Genomic DNA, 17,416 nt, shown 5'->3' on the forward strand with positions numbered 1-17,416 from the left:
GACAGGGTTTCCAATGAAAGCAAAAAAATCGAATGCTTTTGAAAATTAATGAAAAGGCAATAAGAAGAAGAAGACGAAAAAATTTTGTAGACTGTCGCCGGTTTGGTTTTTGGCAAATGTAGATTTTCTCTTCGAAGATTTTGATTTTTTTTTTGCTTTTTGCAATGGGGAAATAAATTATCTTTTTGTGAAGGAAGGGCCTTGTGTTTATGGAAGTCTTGTGAAAGTTTTACCATTTACATTTCTTAATAATTTGTTTGTGTATTTATCCTAATGAAGGATATTTTGTCGATAAAACTTCTAGCAAAGGACTTCTAATTTTTGAAAGCCTCTTGTCCATAAGAGATTTTTGAGGGTTCTTCAAGTCTCTTATCTATTCGGACAACTGGGGTGTCTTCAATTTGTAGGAGACCTCTGAACGGTGTTTTATATATACACCTATGAGAGGTGGTGTAAAGAAGACCTCTAAATTGTCTTATTTGCAAAACGTCTGAGTAGTCCTCTGTCTATAGAAGACGCATGAAGCGTCTAATATTTATAGAAGACCTGTGACGAAGACCTCTAAGTTATTGATTACCTCTGAGGGGTATTCTACATTTTAAAAGCGTCTTATTTCTATAGAAGATCTCTGTCGGGATTTTATTTAAGAAAACTTTTGAGAATATCTCCAGAAGACTTTGGAAGGGTCTTCTACTTTTATGAGACGTCTGTAAGGTCATACATCAATAGAAGGCGTCTAAGATGTCATTGACTTTACCTCTTGGCGATATTCTATCTATAGAAGAACTCTACTAGATTTTGTGTCTATAGATGATCTCTGAGGGATCCTCTTTTTAAGAAGGCTTCAGAAGATCTTCTGTCCATATAAAATCTCTAATGGTTCTTCTGTAGGTGGAAAACGGGTTGATCTATGAAAAATCTTTTATCTAGGCCTCTGAATAATATTATGTACATACATAAATTCCTTGAGAGGTCTTGATTATATTGAATATTTTTGTCTATATTTGCTATATGGGATGTTCTGTGTCTAGAAGGCCTCTGAGAAGTCTATTGTCTACGTAAGATCTCTGAAGAGATTTTATCTAAAGAAAACCTCTGAGAGCATTTTATCTGCAGAAGACTTTGAAAGGGTCTTCTATTTTTATGAGACATCTGTGAGGTCATACGTCAACAGAAGGCGTGTAAAGTGTCTTTCTAAAAACATTGACTTTACATCTGAGCGAATTTCTATCTATGGAAGACATCTGATATATTTTCAGCCTACAGATGATCTCTGAGGGGTCTTCTTTTTGCAGAAGGTCTCCGAAAATCTTCTCCCACATAAAACATCTATGGGGTCTTATGTACGTGGAAAACGTGTTGTAGGTCTTCGTTTGTAGAACATCTTTAAAGGGTTTTATAGAAAATCTTTCATCTAGGCCTCCGAATAATATTCTGTTGTACAAAAATTCCCTGAGAGGTCGTAAATCTATTGAAGATTTGTGTATATATTTGCTATCCTTAGATGACCCCGTTTTCTGTCTCTGTAAAAAATTCTAAGAGATTTTCTGTCTACAGACGGCCTCTGAAAGGTCTTCTATTGACTATCGATGACCTCTAAGGGGTATTAAAACCTCCACGAGATCTTCTGTCTATGAAGACCTCTGAAGAAAACCCATAATGAGTCTTTCACATGTGGATGACTTCTAGTTCCGTTTATGTAGGAGCTCTAAATCGTCTGTATAGAAAATCTCTCAGGGATATTTTTAATACTTTTTTGGGATTTTTGGGAGGTTCTTTATGTCATCTTTGGATCTTTGACCTGCATAAGTATTCTTTTTATATACGATCTATAAAGAACATTTTTTCTATCTGTAGGAGACATTTATGGGGTATTTAATTCTCAGAAGTCCTCAAATGCTTCTTCCGTTTGTAGAAGGCCTCTATAGGGTCCCCTCTTTCTGGAAGGCCTCTATAAACTTATTTTGTTTTTAAAATAATGGTAAAGGGCATAAAAAATACTTCTGCCGTATTTATGTAAAACTCCGATTATACTCAGAAGACTTTTGAGAGGTCTTCTAATCAGAATCTCTAGTTGGGGTTCTACATATATGATAGCCCTCTGTGGGGTCTTACATATGTAGGAAACCTTTGATGGATCGTCTATCTGTAGGAGAGCTTTTAAGGGTCTTATCTCATACTTGAGACTTCTGATGGTTCGTCTATCCATAAAGTAGTGATCTATATATAGGGGGCCTTCTTTTTATGCCATACATTCGACGAGAGTATTCTATCTACAGCAGTCTTCTATTTAAATAGGTCGTCTATGGGGCCTATTATTTGTAATAGACCTCTAAAGTGTATTCTAAAGGTTAAATAACACAGATGGATGCTACACCTATTGCAAACCTCTGATGGATCTCCTATTGGCCCTCTGTAGACTAGTCCTCTGATGAGACTTCTATTAATAGGGAATTTCAAAGGAATCTTCTATCGAAAAAGGTCTCTGAGGATACTGCTATTTATAGAAGATTTGACGGGTATTCTACATAAAAAGTACACAGTCGTCTATCTATGAATGTTCTCTGATGGGCCTGGTATTTACAATAACCCTCGATCTTCTATCTCTGAAAGATCTGCATGAAGAAAACCCCTTCGAAGTCATCATCATTCATTCCCTTTCCCTCCTTTAAATAACAAATTTATTTACCTTAGAATACAGGACACTTTACAACTCCCTATCTCTCTGTCTCTTCCTCTCCGATAGCTACGAAATAAATTCCGTTTTGCCTTTTTCTGAGTGATGATATTCAATAGTCTATGAAAGAATTTGACTGTGTGCGTATGTATGGTTGCGTGTGTTCGCCAAACAAAGAGTACAAAAAGTAAATGCAATAAAACAATAGAAACACAAATAAATCAAAACCAAAAATGCAATAACACCAAAAGGATAAAAGACAATACATCGAAAAACAAACAAAGATACTGAACATCATATACAACCAACACTCTAGTGTAAGACGACGTCGATGATGATGATGCAGAGAAGTTGGAGAACCCTATAAATTGACCAAGGATGCAAATAGGCGATAACGATAATGTTAGTTTCCTCTTTCCAATTTATCGCTGCTAAGAAACGAGCAATGAAGAAAACTACAAAAAAATGCAATCAAATTAATTGTTACCATTCAAAAGGCTTGCAATGTTGTTTCTCTTCCCCCTCTTTTTTGTTTTCTCTTTCGTTCTTATCGTATGCATATTACTACTCTCTATATATCGAATGTTCTCTAACTTGAATGTTCAAATAATATTTTATGTGTTAAGCAAAGCAATGTATGTGTGTGTATGGAGCATATATGTGTGTGTTGAGCGGCTGAGACTGGAATGTGATGTTTGTTTTGCTCTTCTTCCCTGCGAAATTTTGTGCATTTACGGAAAATTTGTTTTATTTTTTCCTTATTCTCACAGGGCTGTTTTGCAATATTCTCAGATTGCTCTTAATGTTTCAATGAATGATTTTATTGTTGTTTTTTATTATTATTATGTTATCTTTTTGAATGTGACTGCTATTAAGGCTAATGCAATTTCTTAATGTTGCATTCATTGCCTGGTGCTGCTGATGGCTGATCGTTACACAGACTATGTCAGATTTCCCTAAAATATCAAATAAATATTTTGAATGAATGATGTTTTTTTTATCAATATTTATATTACTCAATACATTTCTATGGCTAATGACACAATATATTTTTAATTAATTTCTTATTATTGCTGTACTTTTTTGTTGTAGATATTATAGTTTTATATTTTCATTTTATATTGAGAAAGCATATTTTATTAATATGTAAGTAAATCTCTTAACTAAATATGTAAGAGATTAACTAAGGTGATTTTTTGTAATATATATATTTTTAATTGGAAACCCCTAAAATGTTTTCAATATGAGATTATTTTGTTATTCAACGATCAATATTGAATTCTTTTAAATTAATAAAAAATAATGTGAAGAAAGGAAATGTCGTAGATTATCGACGATTTTAGATAAAAAAGTTTATTTTTTCTCCCTAAAGTTTTTTTCTAGCAATGAGAAAATAAATTATCTTTCAACCGATTACAATTGAATACCTTATATTTATGGAAATGGTGCATATCATCTTTTATCTGTGCTACTGAAAAAAATTCTGTATATTAAAGGCCTTTGAAGGGTCTTCTGTCTATAAAATACATAATTCTATTTATAGAATACATCTGAGAGGTATTCGGTTTATATTAGACCTTTGAAGGGTCTCCTGTCTATGGTAGATGTTGGAAAGGTCTTCTATGTATAGAATACCTCTGAAGGGTGGGGTTTCTATTTACAGAACGCGTGACAAAAAATCTTCGATCTAGATTTCTGTATATAGAAGAAATCTGAGGTGCCTTCAATAGATTTATATTAGACCTTTGAAGGGTCTTCTGTCCATGGTAGATGTTGGAAAGGTTTTCTATGTATAGAAGACCTCTGAAGGGTGGGGTTTCTATTTACAGAACGCGTGACAAAAAATCGTCGATCTAGATTTCTGTATATAGAAGAAATCAATCTTCTGTGGCCCTCTGAGGGGTTTCCTGTTTATAGAATTCATCAGAGAGACCTTAGGTCTATAAAATCCCTGTGAGATCTGTCTGTAGAAACGTTTATACTAGGTCTGTTAAAAAGTGTTCATCTAGACATACACTATATATTGTAGTGTATTTGTGGATATGTGTACTGGTGAAGTCTGGGTGCTATTTTATCTATAGTAACACACTTGTGAGGTGTCTAGGGGGCTTTTGTTTATGGAAGACCTCTAAGAGATCTTCTGTCTATTGAAAATCTTTGAACGATTTTTTGTCTATGAAATACCCATATTTTTTCTCAGGCCTATGTAAGACGTTGAATATGCCTTCAGTCCATAGAAGTTCTCTGAAGGGGTTTCTGGTCATGTAGGTCTGTGAAAAAAATCATTCATCTTGACTTCTGTATGCTATTGTCGTTGTGGATGACCTCTGATGAGTATTCTATCTAAAGAAAAACTTTAACAGATGCTGAAGAAATGTGCAGTAGATGAGGAGTATTCTATACTTAGTGGGTCCCTGAATGGATTTCTGTATATAGACGTAATTTGAGGTGTCTTCCATAGATCTCTGTGGGGTATTTTGTTTAAAGAAGACATCTGAGATGTCTGTCCTATCGAAGACCTCTGTGTGGTATTTTGTTTATAGAAGACCTCTGAAAGTTATTCTGTCTATCGAACATATCTGAGGGGTCTTTTTTATATAGACTACTTCTGAACTCTGTTCTGAGGGGTATGTCTTATTGAAGGAATCTGATTGGTCTTTTATTTATAGAAGAACTCTGATACTTATTTTGTCTATCGAAGATCGCCTATGAAAAAGATCTAAATTCTCTTCTGTCTATGGAAGACATTGGAGAGGTCTTTTTATAGAAGGTATGTGAAAAGTTTTCCATGTACACATCTATATATCATTCTGAATATTGTTAGCCCCTGAGAGTTATTCTATCTATAGTAGTCCTCTGAGACATCTTGAATATAAATACGTTTTCCGTGGTGTCTCCTATCATTAGAGGGCACCTGAGCGGAATTCTGTTTATGGAAGGGATCTGAGAGATATTCTGATAACCTCCGGGAGCATTTTATGAGAAAAATTATCGAATGTTAACTTCTTCTATGAACACCATATTTTGTCGAGAGCTCTACGAATTTTATCTTTCAGGTTTTTTATGCGACAAACGCCTCGAGAGTTACACGAATTATTGAAGGTTCTGAATCAAAGCTGAGCTGTAGACTTTTTTCCAAGTCGACTGAAGAAAGTATTCGGAATTTACGAAATTTTGTTGTCAGTAAATATTGTCCAGATTCAGAAACAATATCAATACACACCATTCGAGGCTCGGCAATCGGTCGAACTTCGGGTACTTGGAGCACCATTTCAAAAAATCGGTCGAAAATATATGTAGAAGCTATGTATTAATTCTTGACTCAGTTCGAAGCGATGTGCAAAATATAATTGCAATCGAAGAAAATTCTGGTATTTAAATCAGATCGGTTGAAATATATGTGAAAGCTAATCTAAAAATATTTAAAAAAAGCACCCTTTATTCTAGATTCAATTCAGTACGATATGAAAAATTCCAAGTCAAATAATTGAGCTGTGCCGAATTTCAATTCATTCGGATCATAATTGCGACCTGTCGGACTGACATAAATCGACACAGACTCAGCCGGACCATAAATCGTATCAAATAATTAGACATTGAGACATTGGTGGAGAGGCGAAAATTTTGCATTTTGGTTTTGATTACGAGGTGGAAGTGATATAACCCGTCAGTAAACGACACAAAGAACGCTGAGGAATGGACAAATCTGGATTTTCTTCAACAATTTATTTTACTATCTTGTCCTAACAGCGCGAATTTTTCAAAAGCGAATTTTTTAAAAGTTCAGTTTTTTCGTCTCAAATAGTTCTTCACAACTACCCGCATTTTTCTGGGGAATTTTAATATTTTTTTTTAGTTGGTAATGATGTAGTTTCTATTTGTCAAATTCGAAAAAATAAAAGCCTCAAAAGTGACAACTACCGAAATGCATGGAAATTCATAATAAAACCACTAATTGGGAACCTTCATTATAATTACCAAAGTGTTGCAAACTATAGGTTTTAATGATAAACTAAATATTCTTGAAGACTTATTTTAATTAAAACAAAATAGTGTATAAAACACCGAAATATGGATTCCAGGATTATGTTTAAATTATATATTCAATTATTATTATAATTTTTCCCATAAAAACCATTATTAAACCAATTTCTATACAATACTGCTCTTTTTTAAAAAATTATTTGTAGAAAAAACACATTTCATTAACAACCACAAATCCCATAATAACAGTTGTTTTTTGTTGTTAGATAACAACAACATTATCATCATCTATATGTGCAACAATTGAAGTTCATTGAATTAAATTACAAAACCATTTAACATATTTTACACACATGAGATGGCACATTTGTGTTGTGTGGCTGTATCTGTCTGTGTGTGTGATAATCAAGTGAAATTGATTTGTAATGAGATATGGATAATTAAGATTGTGGTTAAACATTTATAGTGTAATTGTTTATATCGCGATATTGATTTAAATTTTTGAATTGTTTTCTATTTAAAATTACAATGGAAAATGTAAAATCTGAATATCTATTAGATGCCAAAATATTGTTGGAGTTTTAAAAACGCATATTGATAGAAATATATAGAACAACCATAGCAATAAAATTCCTCTATTTGTTTGGGCCAGATACTCTGTCGATATCGCCACATTGTACTGAGTTCCCGTAAAGGGGAGATAACTGCAGATCTATACCCGCTACTATAATATAGTCTCGTAGCCAAAGATGCTGCCTTAAACAGGATTTTGAAGATAGTAATTTTTTATCGTATATCAATATTCACCATCTTGAGATTTATGCACACTCACATGAAAAGTCTCTCTCTTTTTTTTTGGAGGACCCATTGCTTTATGCCATATTTTTTAACTTGAAAATCTTAAACCTATCAGGACCGCCAAAATGTGAATGCTTGAGATGGTAGATGACAGACCCTAGCTGGGTTTTGAATTATTAACTAAGATTATAGAGCTACACAGTGTTATAAGTGCCCAAAAATATATGTGGGAGCTACAAATGAATCTGAACCGAACTCAAAAACATTGCAAATTTTATTCTTGACTCAATTTGGAACGTTATTTAAAGTATCGCAGTTCCGAGAAGTCCTATAAAGAATATAGAAGGGTTATTCTATATTCTATCGGTCTTGTATGGAAAGTAGTTCCATCGGAGATCTTCTATACACAGGATATCCTTTAAAAAACGTCTTAGAAGATTTCTACCGATACGAAACTGTATATACGAGGCATTTTATAGGTAAACTATCTTCCAGAGGTCTTCTATAGAGGTCATTTTCAAAAAGGATGGCCCTCAGAGGCCTACTGCAAATAGAAAAAAATTCCAGTGATCTTATATAGACATAATACACTTCAGGAGCCTCTTGTGAATTTTTGAGGGAAATGAGTTTTTTAATTTCTATTTGCTAAAAAAATCGAACACATTTTGTGTGGTCTTCCAGGAGTATATGTTGGAATTCTTGGAACAAATTACGAATAGCTTGTATATAATATTCTTTATAGGCCTATGATCCCATTGCTTGACTTGGTATATCGTAATTTCGTAATTTTCTTCCAAGTTGACACACTATTTCGGCTTTAGCTTAATCGGAAATTTCCATTATTGTAGCTCAGGTCACCACGTCATCACAATAATTTCCCGAAAGGTGTACTAGTTATGACTCCAATTATAACCGTTTTCATGCACTCAATCCAATGTTCGAATCACTGTTTCTAATCCGCTCTAAACAGCTCCAAAAATGGTTTTTGAAAGCTTTAAGATCATCGACTGGTGACAAAAAATCATATTCCATAGAAATTGTTAGTCAATGGGTGCCAAATCTGAATTGTAAATCAGACCACAGTGATTTGACGTCCTTTGTTGTTCTGGGAATATACACTAACATAGCCCCCAATAGACTTTAGGATTGTACTAAAAAATTAAGAATACCGGATCTTTGAGGATAAATTGAGTTTATTAGCTACAGGAGAATGATCGGAAATACCTCATTTAAAACGGCAACCAAAAGAGTAAAAATGTCCCGCCGATGAAACTATGAAAGCACCAATTTAAACTATCTCCACGGATTTTTATGGGTTTATTATACCATACCTCGCACTGTGGTATATATATATATATATAAAATTGTTTTAAACCATTTACACATAGCTGCATTCAAAGGGAAGCTCGATGTTTGGCTGCCACGCCAATTAAAAAAAAGTAGAATGGGTCGACTTTCCATCTGCGAAGCCTTGGCCAAATGGAATGAGATAGACCCATTTCTGAAACGCATGGTGACTGGGGATGAGAAATGGATCACATACGATAATCCTGTGCGAAAACGATCGGGGTCAAAGAGCGACGAAGCACCACAAAAAGTGGCCAAACCTGTATTCACGGACAGGAAGGTTCTGCTATGTATTTGATGGGACTGGAAGGGGACTATTTATTATGAGTTGCTTCCATATGGCCAAACGCTAAATTCTGATCTCTACTGTCAACAATTGGACCGTTTGAAGATAGCAATTGACCAGAAACGGCCAGAATTGGCCAAAAGGAGAGGTGTCGTGTTTCACCAGGACAACGCTAGGCCACACACATTTACAGTGAATCGCCAGAAATTTCAGGAGCTTGGTTGGGAAGTTTCAATGCATCCGTCATATAGTCCGGACACGGCACCAAGCGACTATCATCTTTTTCTTGCAATTTAAAATTTCTTTAATGATATCTATGGAGGATTGTGAAAATCGACTACTAGAGTTTTTTTTTGCAAATGGAGAGCAGGACTTAGAGAGAGGCATTATGAAGTTACCTTTAATATGGCAACAAATCATACATATTTGTCCCAAATCGGACATTCCGAAGCATGTTAATTAATATCCTATAGTTCATATAAAAATAATGGATTTCTTTTTCCCAACCTAATTTAATCACATTATGTCGTCGTCCCTATAAAATTTAAAGTGAAAGTCGCAACTTGAAGATTATGCCGTGTTAGCAACAATTAACGGCAGAAGTGATTTTTAAACATTAAACGCGTTTTTCTCCAATCAATGTTTTTAGGAATGGCGGGCACGATAGCTAGAAAAATAATAATCCGGTGGGTTTCAAATATAAACTCGACCTATTTAAACGAACCTTCACAGCTATCGTATGAACTAGGATAAATGCAATCGGCGCATATCGTCCTTACTTTTCAATGCCGTTGGAATTTTTACATTCGGACGTTGCAGTCCTCGGCAATCATGCCCGCCATCGAAAAGAAGTACATTTCTTTAATTACCAAACCTATCTGCAATTATCACATAATGATGCTTTTTCATTTGCCAACCTTTTAAAAATCGACGAAATTTCATATCGATAATGGTTTGTTTCCATTAAGTCTGGCCGATCACTTATATACCAAGTACCATGGGTACCATGAAGTTGGGCTCGTCTATCTTTGCTATTTTTTTTTACTGGTTGACATTGGAGAGCAAATATTAACTAGTATCAAATAGATGAAATCGCATATTATTGCATTTAAATAAATAGAAAATGGGTTGGTTCCCTTAAGTCTGTCCGATCTTAAGAGCACTTGTATATAGGTACCATAAAGCCGGCCCCGTTTACCTTTATGCTTTTTCTTACTGGTTGGCATTGGAGAGTAATTATAAACTAGTATCAAATAGATGAAATCGCATATTATTGCATTTATTTAGGCGAATGTCTTACATTGAGAATAATATCCTTCTTTATTAGTCCTCCAGGAACTAATAAATAAGTAGAAAAATTAAAATTAATTTTGAAACCCAAATGGTTAATCAACATCCTACAAATTTATTACTCTTCAGTCTGAAGCTTATCAAATATCATTATTTACTCCAAATCAACTATAAATTGTATTTCATGGCTAATATCATACAATCGCCCATTTCACGTTTGGATGTTCTTTCGCTCTCAATTGCCCTTAAAATATGTTTGGTTTTATGAGAAAAATAGCAAAACCACAAACTCAATTAAATCATTTCTACAAACATATATACAAATTTTTTTACAGACCACATTAAGATTGTCATCGTTTAATTAATTTCGATAAATCGCATTTCCTATTTTGTTATTTTCCCGTCGTTTTTTATTTCTACCATTCTTCCTCCCGAAAATCCTCACTCTCTGCTCATAACCACAAAATCATCGTCATCACATGCCAATGAGGCGTATGATTAATGATAATGTTGCGCATTCACTACAATATAGCTCATACGTCACACCCAACCAATTTATAGCAGATTGGGTCTGTTAACGTTAAACGGAATTGTTTTTTTTTCTTCTAACGACCCACTGAATATAAAAGCGCTTGCTTGTTAGTCCATTGTGTTCCGTTTCTGGTGTAATAGCGTATCATTTGCTTTCAGTAAAATTAACATGAACAACAACAATAACAGCAATGAATAAAATAGGACCAAAAGCATTTTGATCGTTTTAATTGAATGCACTTTTTGTTGGTGTGTGTGTGTGTATTATATATTATATTTATTTCGTCTTTTTTTGTTTTGCTTTGCACACTGACATATGTCCTGTGATGACATGATATTCGTTCATATTTTTTCACACACATGTACATATACACACAGTCACTGAGTGATAGTTATTTATTCAATTTGAAATATATAATTTTTTCGTTGGTTATTGTTATGTGGTTTATATGGGTTTTACTGGTTGCACAGTGGTATATATGACAAAACAATAAATAAATAGCCATGAATAAATAAAATCGACCCCCGTACAGTTTCAAAATATAACCGAATCTGAGGCAAACAAAAAAATCTGTATGTGAAATCAACTTCAAATGTTTGAATTTGAAATTTAATTTTAGGAATTTTCCCTAAAAAGAAATTCTATGCCTATTATCTTATGGTAGTAGGTAATACCATAAGATAATACGTATATAATTTCTTTGAAGGACATATTTCTAATTTTAAATTCGATTTTTAACGTTTTTTTACAAATTAAGCAAGGGTGGTCTGTCCTCCGATATCCAAAAAAAAAAAAAAAAAAAAATCTTCAAAAATATGTTAAATTATAAAATATCTCATATAAACATAAATATATGTAAATATATTTATTCGGCTCTTTGAGTTAAATTGCCTACGCGTGTGTGTGTGTTCGTGGCTGTCTGTATTTGTGTTGTGTACAGAATATTATGAATTGTAAACATGTTATGTATGAAAACCGCATGTTTGCATGTGAATATGAATTTTGAACGGAACGTTATGATTTTCTTTGGTCCCCTCTCCCCCATTTTTTTTCCACTCGTCTGGTTACACATTTGTCGATTTTTTCGGTTGAGGCTTTTTAACAATCTTGTTTTTTTTTGTATATATAAACGGGAAAACAACAAATACAAAAATTAAAAAATATATATCAAAAACAAACACAAAGCGCCATCTCATGTGTATGCGAATATATCCTGTTTAAGTCATGTTTCATTGTTAGCCACCGTATCTCGGCTATGATGCACGATGTATCCTTTCATTCGCACCCTCCGAAAAAATAAAACAGAGGAGAAAATTAAAATAAATTAAAAGAAACTAGCATCTGAAATCGTAGCGAGAAGAATCACAAAGGAAACATGTGTATGCGTTTCCAGTGAATAATTCGATTTGTTGAGGCATGAATTTAAATTTAAAATTTTTAATTTTTACAAAAATGATTTTTATTTTGTAACATCTTGGTCATAAGGTTAAATAATCTTATGATATTTATATTTACAGTTTAAACGTTTTCAAAATGGGTTGAAGAAAATTCGGTTTATAAATGTCCGGTTGGATATATAGTCCTATGATATATTAGAAAAAAAGAAAATATGTCTGTGGAATCTGATATACACACTGTTTTAATTCGTATTATAGAATACCTCACATAGAAAATTGTAATATTTATATCTCCAGCTAGATTTGTACACCATTGGGTTATTCGTTATTATGACCGATCGTAAAGGCGCAGAATTGGACCTGTAGCTCCAACTGTCATGTTTCACATTGACTTTAAATCTAATTTGCCCGAGACTTCAGGCTATCTTTTTATAGTGTACCACTCCGAATTGAACGTTCTATGTTGCTCAAATGGGACAATCGCGACAAGGCAAGGTTTGCCAAAGAAAAACTCAACCATTAATTTAGAAGTGTTTCTTACACAAACAACTTTCTTTGGAAATTGGATCGTGTTAGTTTTGGGCTCATAAGCTTAGATCTATGATCAGTCACCTGTGACGAACCTATAAACATCGTTTGAAGCACAGCAATTGTAGTTTTTAATTTTTTTCACCAATCGACCCTTTTTGAGCTCTTGTCAAATTTTGCCAGGCTTGAAGTACATATCGCCGGCTTAACGATTTAATAAACAAATCTGTAACTTTCTCATTTGTTGTTGTTTTGTAGTGATGAGTAAATACCACATGTTAGCCCAGCGATGTGGTAGCCCCCATGGATGTAATTTAATGGTTTGGACCAGCAGCTAAATAATACAATGTTAACACCTCTATCAGTAGTCTGAAAGTTTACATATCTGTTCTGCAAGTGCAGCCTGTCATCTGAAGAATACAATGTTACCACCTTTATCAGTTGTCAGAAAAGCTTGCATATCTGTCCCGCAAGTGCAGCCTGCTAGAAATCTGATCGCAATTCTGGAACACCTTCTTGGTCATGCCAAGGTATTCCCTGTCTTTTTTGGTACACATTGTGGCCTTTGACTTTATATCGGATATTTTCATATTATCCTCTGGCAAAAATTATATGACATCGCTTAATAGACCAGATTTTAGCATACAAAGATCTATGTAGGTTATTATGTGCATGCCTGCAGGAGGGCATAAAATCTCTGAAAGGTAGAAGTTAAACAAAGGTAGAAAGGTGTGAGATACCACTCCCCTTTCCCCTTCCCTTTAGACTACTTATTACGTTTTAATTATGAATGCCTGTGTCAATAACATGACAACCTTGTCCAATTTTGAAGACATCAGGAAAAAATATTAGGCTCTAACAGTCATTTCTTCTATGAACAACGTTTTTCTTATTCTACAGGGTATTTAAACTCCGCCCTGTTGATCGAAGAGTACCAAAACATATATAATCTTTGCTGCCGGCGACAAATATTTTTAAAGGCAGGTCCAATTTTCCAATTTGCCAGACTTCCTGATGTCAAAATCGCTTTTGTCATTGGAGTGTAACTGATTTGGGCTGATTTGCTACTTGAAATATTTTCCAATGTAAAACGTAGTGGTACCTTATCGGACTAAAGATAAAACGTACGCCGAAATATTCTTCTCGGCTTGCAGGAGCATTTCTTCGGATCTGTTAGTGCCTCAGTGATAGACAATTTACAAGAACCCATTACACAGAACGCAATACGGTTCTCGCCACCATGTCGTACAAATTGCTGATCAGAATAAATCGAGCATTTCTTCTAATCTTTCATAGCCTCAGCATTGTTACATGAGACCCAAATTTATTCGATTTTACTCGTCAACAAATCTATTGACCTCCAATGTCAGGTCCCTGACTTTAGGGTCATTTATAAACCCCGTTGTATATTTAGAGAAGTTCAGTCTTCATTCGGCTATTTGATCCGCAGGAGGTGTTGCCCTGAATTTTTCATATCTGTTACTCGATAATAAGATAATTTAAATAGATCTCTGAAACGATAAGGTTGTTACGGCATTCAGAGGTAATGAAATTGATTGAGTTTTCGATAGACGATTCTAATACGATGATGCGTCAGACCCTGGTGACTTGACAGATACCTTCAGGAATATAGACCAAATTGTAATCAAAGCTCGTTTGTTTTCTCGATCTGCATCAAGCCCATCTGTTACAATTCAGAATAAACAACCCAAAAACAAGACCTTTATTGTTTTTCAAAAGTGAATTATAGCAGCCGAACAGGGAATCGAAGATACTTGTTTTCTCGATCTGCAGCCCGTCTCTTACAATTCAGAATAAGCAACGCAAGAGTAAGACCTTTATTGTTTTTGAAAAGTGTATCTGTTATAATACACGAACAGGTGACACTGCCATTAAACAGCAGGATTTTCACGTTAGGCATCTCTATATCGGTGATAAATTCATCGCAAGCTGTGCGACCGATTTTCTAAATCAGTACGATGCCTGGACATTTCCAAGGTCGAATTTTCACAATTCTTTGTGGGTATAAAAACCGCCTCGCTACTCGCAGAAGTTAGAAACCACCTTGGTTTTCCTTTGGTATATGGCGACAAAGAGAATGCGGATTGGACACCATAAGTGCCTCGACAGATTTACCATTGATTGCTACCCCGTATGCAGGCGGTAGAAATGCCTATCCTCCACTTCTCGTGCGACAATTTGTTACATGTTCCTTCCAATTTCTTTATTCATACAACAGTGTGGTATGACACGAAAATTATGCATGTTAAGTTTTTTTAATCGGTTCAGATTTCGATATTGCTCCCATATACATTTTCATTCGACTTAATGTAAATGGTGCATCAAAGATCAAAGATTTGCCCGATTGATACAACATTTTGCAAAGCGTTTCGAAATGTGTCTAGAATGACACCTGTTGAGTTTAGTTTTAATCGGTTCAGATTTGATCTAAATTGTTCACCAAATATTTAACGCTTCACCCATTTCTCTGAAATTTTGCATAACGCAAAAAAATTGGGCCGGCCCGTCAACTTTTTGTATTTCCTTACTTGTTAGGACTCCAGTAGTTGCTAAGTTTCGCCCTTGAATCACCAGTTCTCTGAATCTTCGAAGATGTGGTGGGAGAGGTTTCGTGTTGTAGATTAGGATAAATAAAGGCTAGGATATATATCTGAACTGGATAAGATGGTCCAATAGAAATGCTAATACACCACCTGTAGTGTGATTTTTCCCTAGACCATTGTATCCGGTTAATCTCTGGAGACTACTACTGTTTCTGAGAAAGGTTTAGAATTACATTTCCTAAGTGCATTAAAGGCATGTATGAGTCGGATACACTCAGCCTTAAGGCTACCACTTCATTTGTCCAAATATTTTTCATAAAGGGTAGAAAGAGTTTGGTCTAATATTACATATTTTTTCGAACATATATAAATTTCGGAAATGGATACTATTGACATATACCCCTCTAATACCTCCCACACAAAGTGGTCCATTCAAAAGGAATAATATAATAAGGTTTGATCCAAACATCGAGCAACTTATACAATCCTGTATCATATGCAATTTGTGTCTTATAGAGGGACTCTTTCTTCAAACTCCACCATAAAATTCAAAAATTGACAGAACTACAATATCCAAACTTCCCGAAATGTAACATTTTCTTAACTAACCTCTATGATATCCGAAGATGCTGGCTATAGATGTACTCCTTTTGGTACCTCCACCACAAAGAGTATTGATTTCATAAATCGATTGTACATTGTTATATTTTTCCAAACCTACAATAATTCCGAACATGGGTATAGACTACGTCGATTACACATTGCAACCTAAACTATTTCCCATGTTGGAAAGAGGGGGACACCTTTGAACGTTGGTCACCTTTTCAGTTTTGAACATAATGACTTGGTTCAGTAAAACAGTAGTAAAATATTGAAATCGAACATAAAGTATATCATATGTATATTCAATGTTAAGGTTACATTTGCGCCTATTTATCAACATTTATAAAAAAAATACAAATTTTGAAACTGGAAAGGAAAAAGTGTTAAAAGGTACCCCCATTTACCCTATACATTAATTTTAATCGAATAAAAAAGGTTCATTAATATTTTATATACCTTAAATATCTGTCCTGATCACATGAATGCTATCAAAACTTTATATTTAAATTAGGAAATATTTATTTTTTAGGAAATATTTTTTCTCTTTTATTTTTACAAAATATTTCTACTCACCCAAGTGTCTGTGAAATGCATTTTGTTTGTTTTTAACTAAAAAATATAAAATAAATATAAATATTGTGGAATGTACATCTTTTTACAGTGTCATGGCTTTTTCACGGAAATTTCCATAAGAAAAAATATTACTACTATTAATATTATGAAGCAAATATCAAACAAATATTGCAACAAAATCCTACTACTACTAATACAACTGCAACCTGCTATGCTAATAATCTAATCATCATGGCCTGTTCAACATCCACCTATAATTAATACTACAACATGTAACTACCATCAATGACTTCCATTCACCAAAACAAAAAAAGAAGGCTTCAAAAAATATGTTCCAAGAAAAAATCTAAAAAAAATTGAAAGAAAATCCAATCAAATCCAATCGATGGCAAAAATAAGTGCAAACAAAATTTCCAATTATCAAAATAATCAAATCCACATTTAATTCAATGTCAACGATAAAACGAATTAAAATATTTCATCGCCTGCTATATATAGTTTTTTATTGTTAATATAAAGAAAATATATATTTATTTTTTTTTTGAAATTCTATTTTTTTACCAAGTTCTATATATGTGTGTATGATAATAATACTAATAATAATATATGCAATATTATTACGCCTACAATTAAGTCTTACAAATATAAGTCAAAATGCAGATGATACTTGTTGCCGGAGGGTAAGTTTTTTTAGTGTTATGTGGTTATTTATAAAACAAAAAAAAAAAAAAAAATAAATAAATAAATAAAAACGAGTTATTTTGAAATAAATGTGTTCCTTTAGTTAACAATTTGTCTTTCTTCTTATTATTAATTGTTGTAAACGTTACAAACCAA

The sequence above is a fragment of the Musca vetustissima genome, unplaced genomic scaffold, assembly GCF_032173495.1.
Source record: "Musca vetustissima isolate MV318-11 ecotype Yass unplaced genomic scaffold, APGP_CSIRO_Mvet_v1 utg8676, whole genome shotgun sequence".
Classification (NCBI taxonomy): domain Eukaryota; kingdom Metazoa; phylum Arthropoda; class Insecta; order Diptera; family Muscidae; genus Musca; species Musca vetustissima.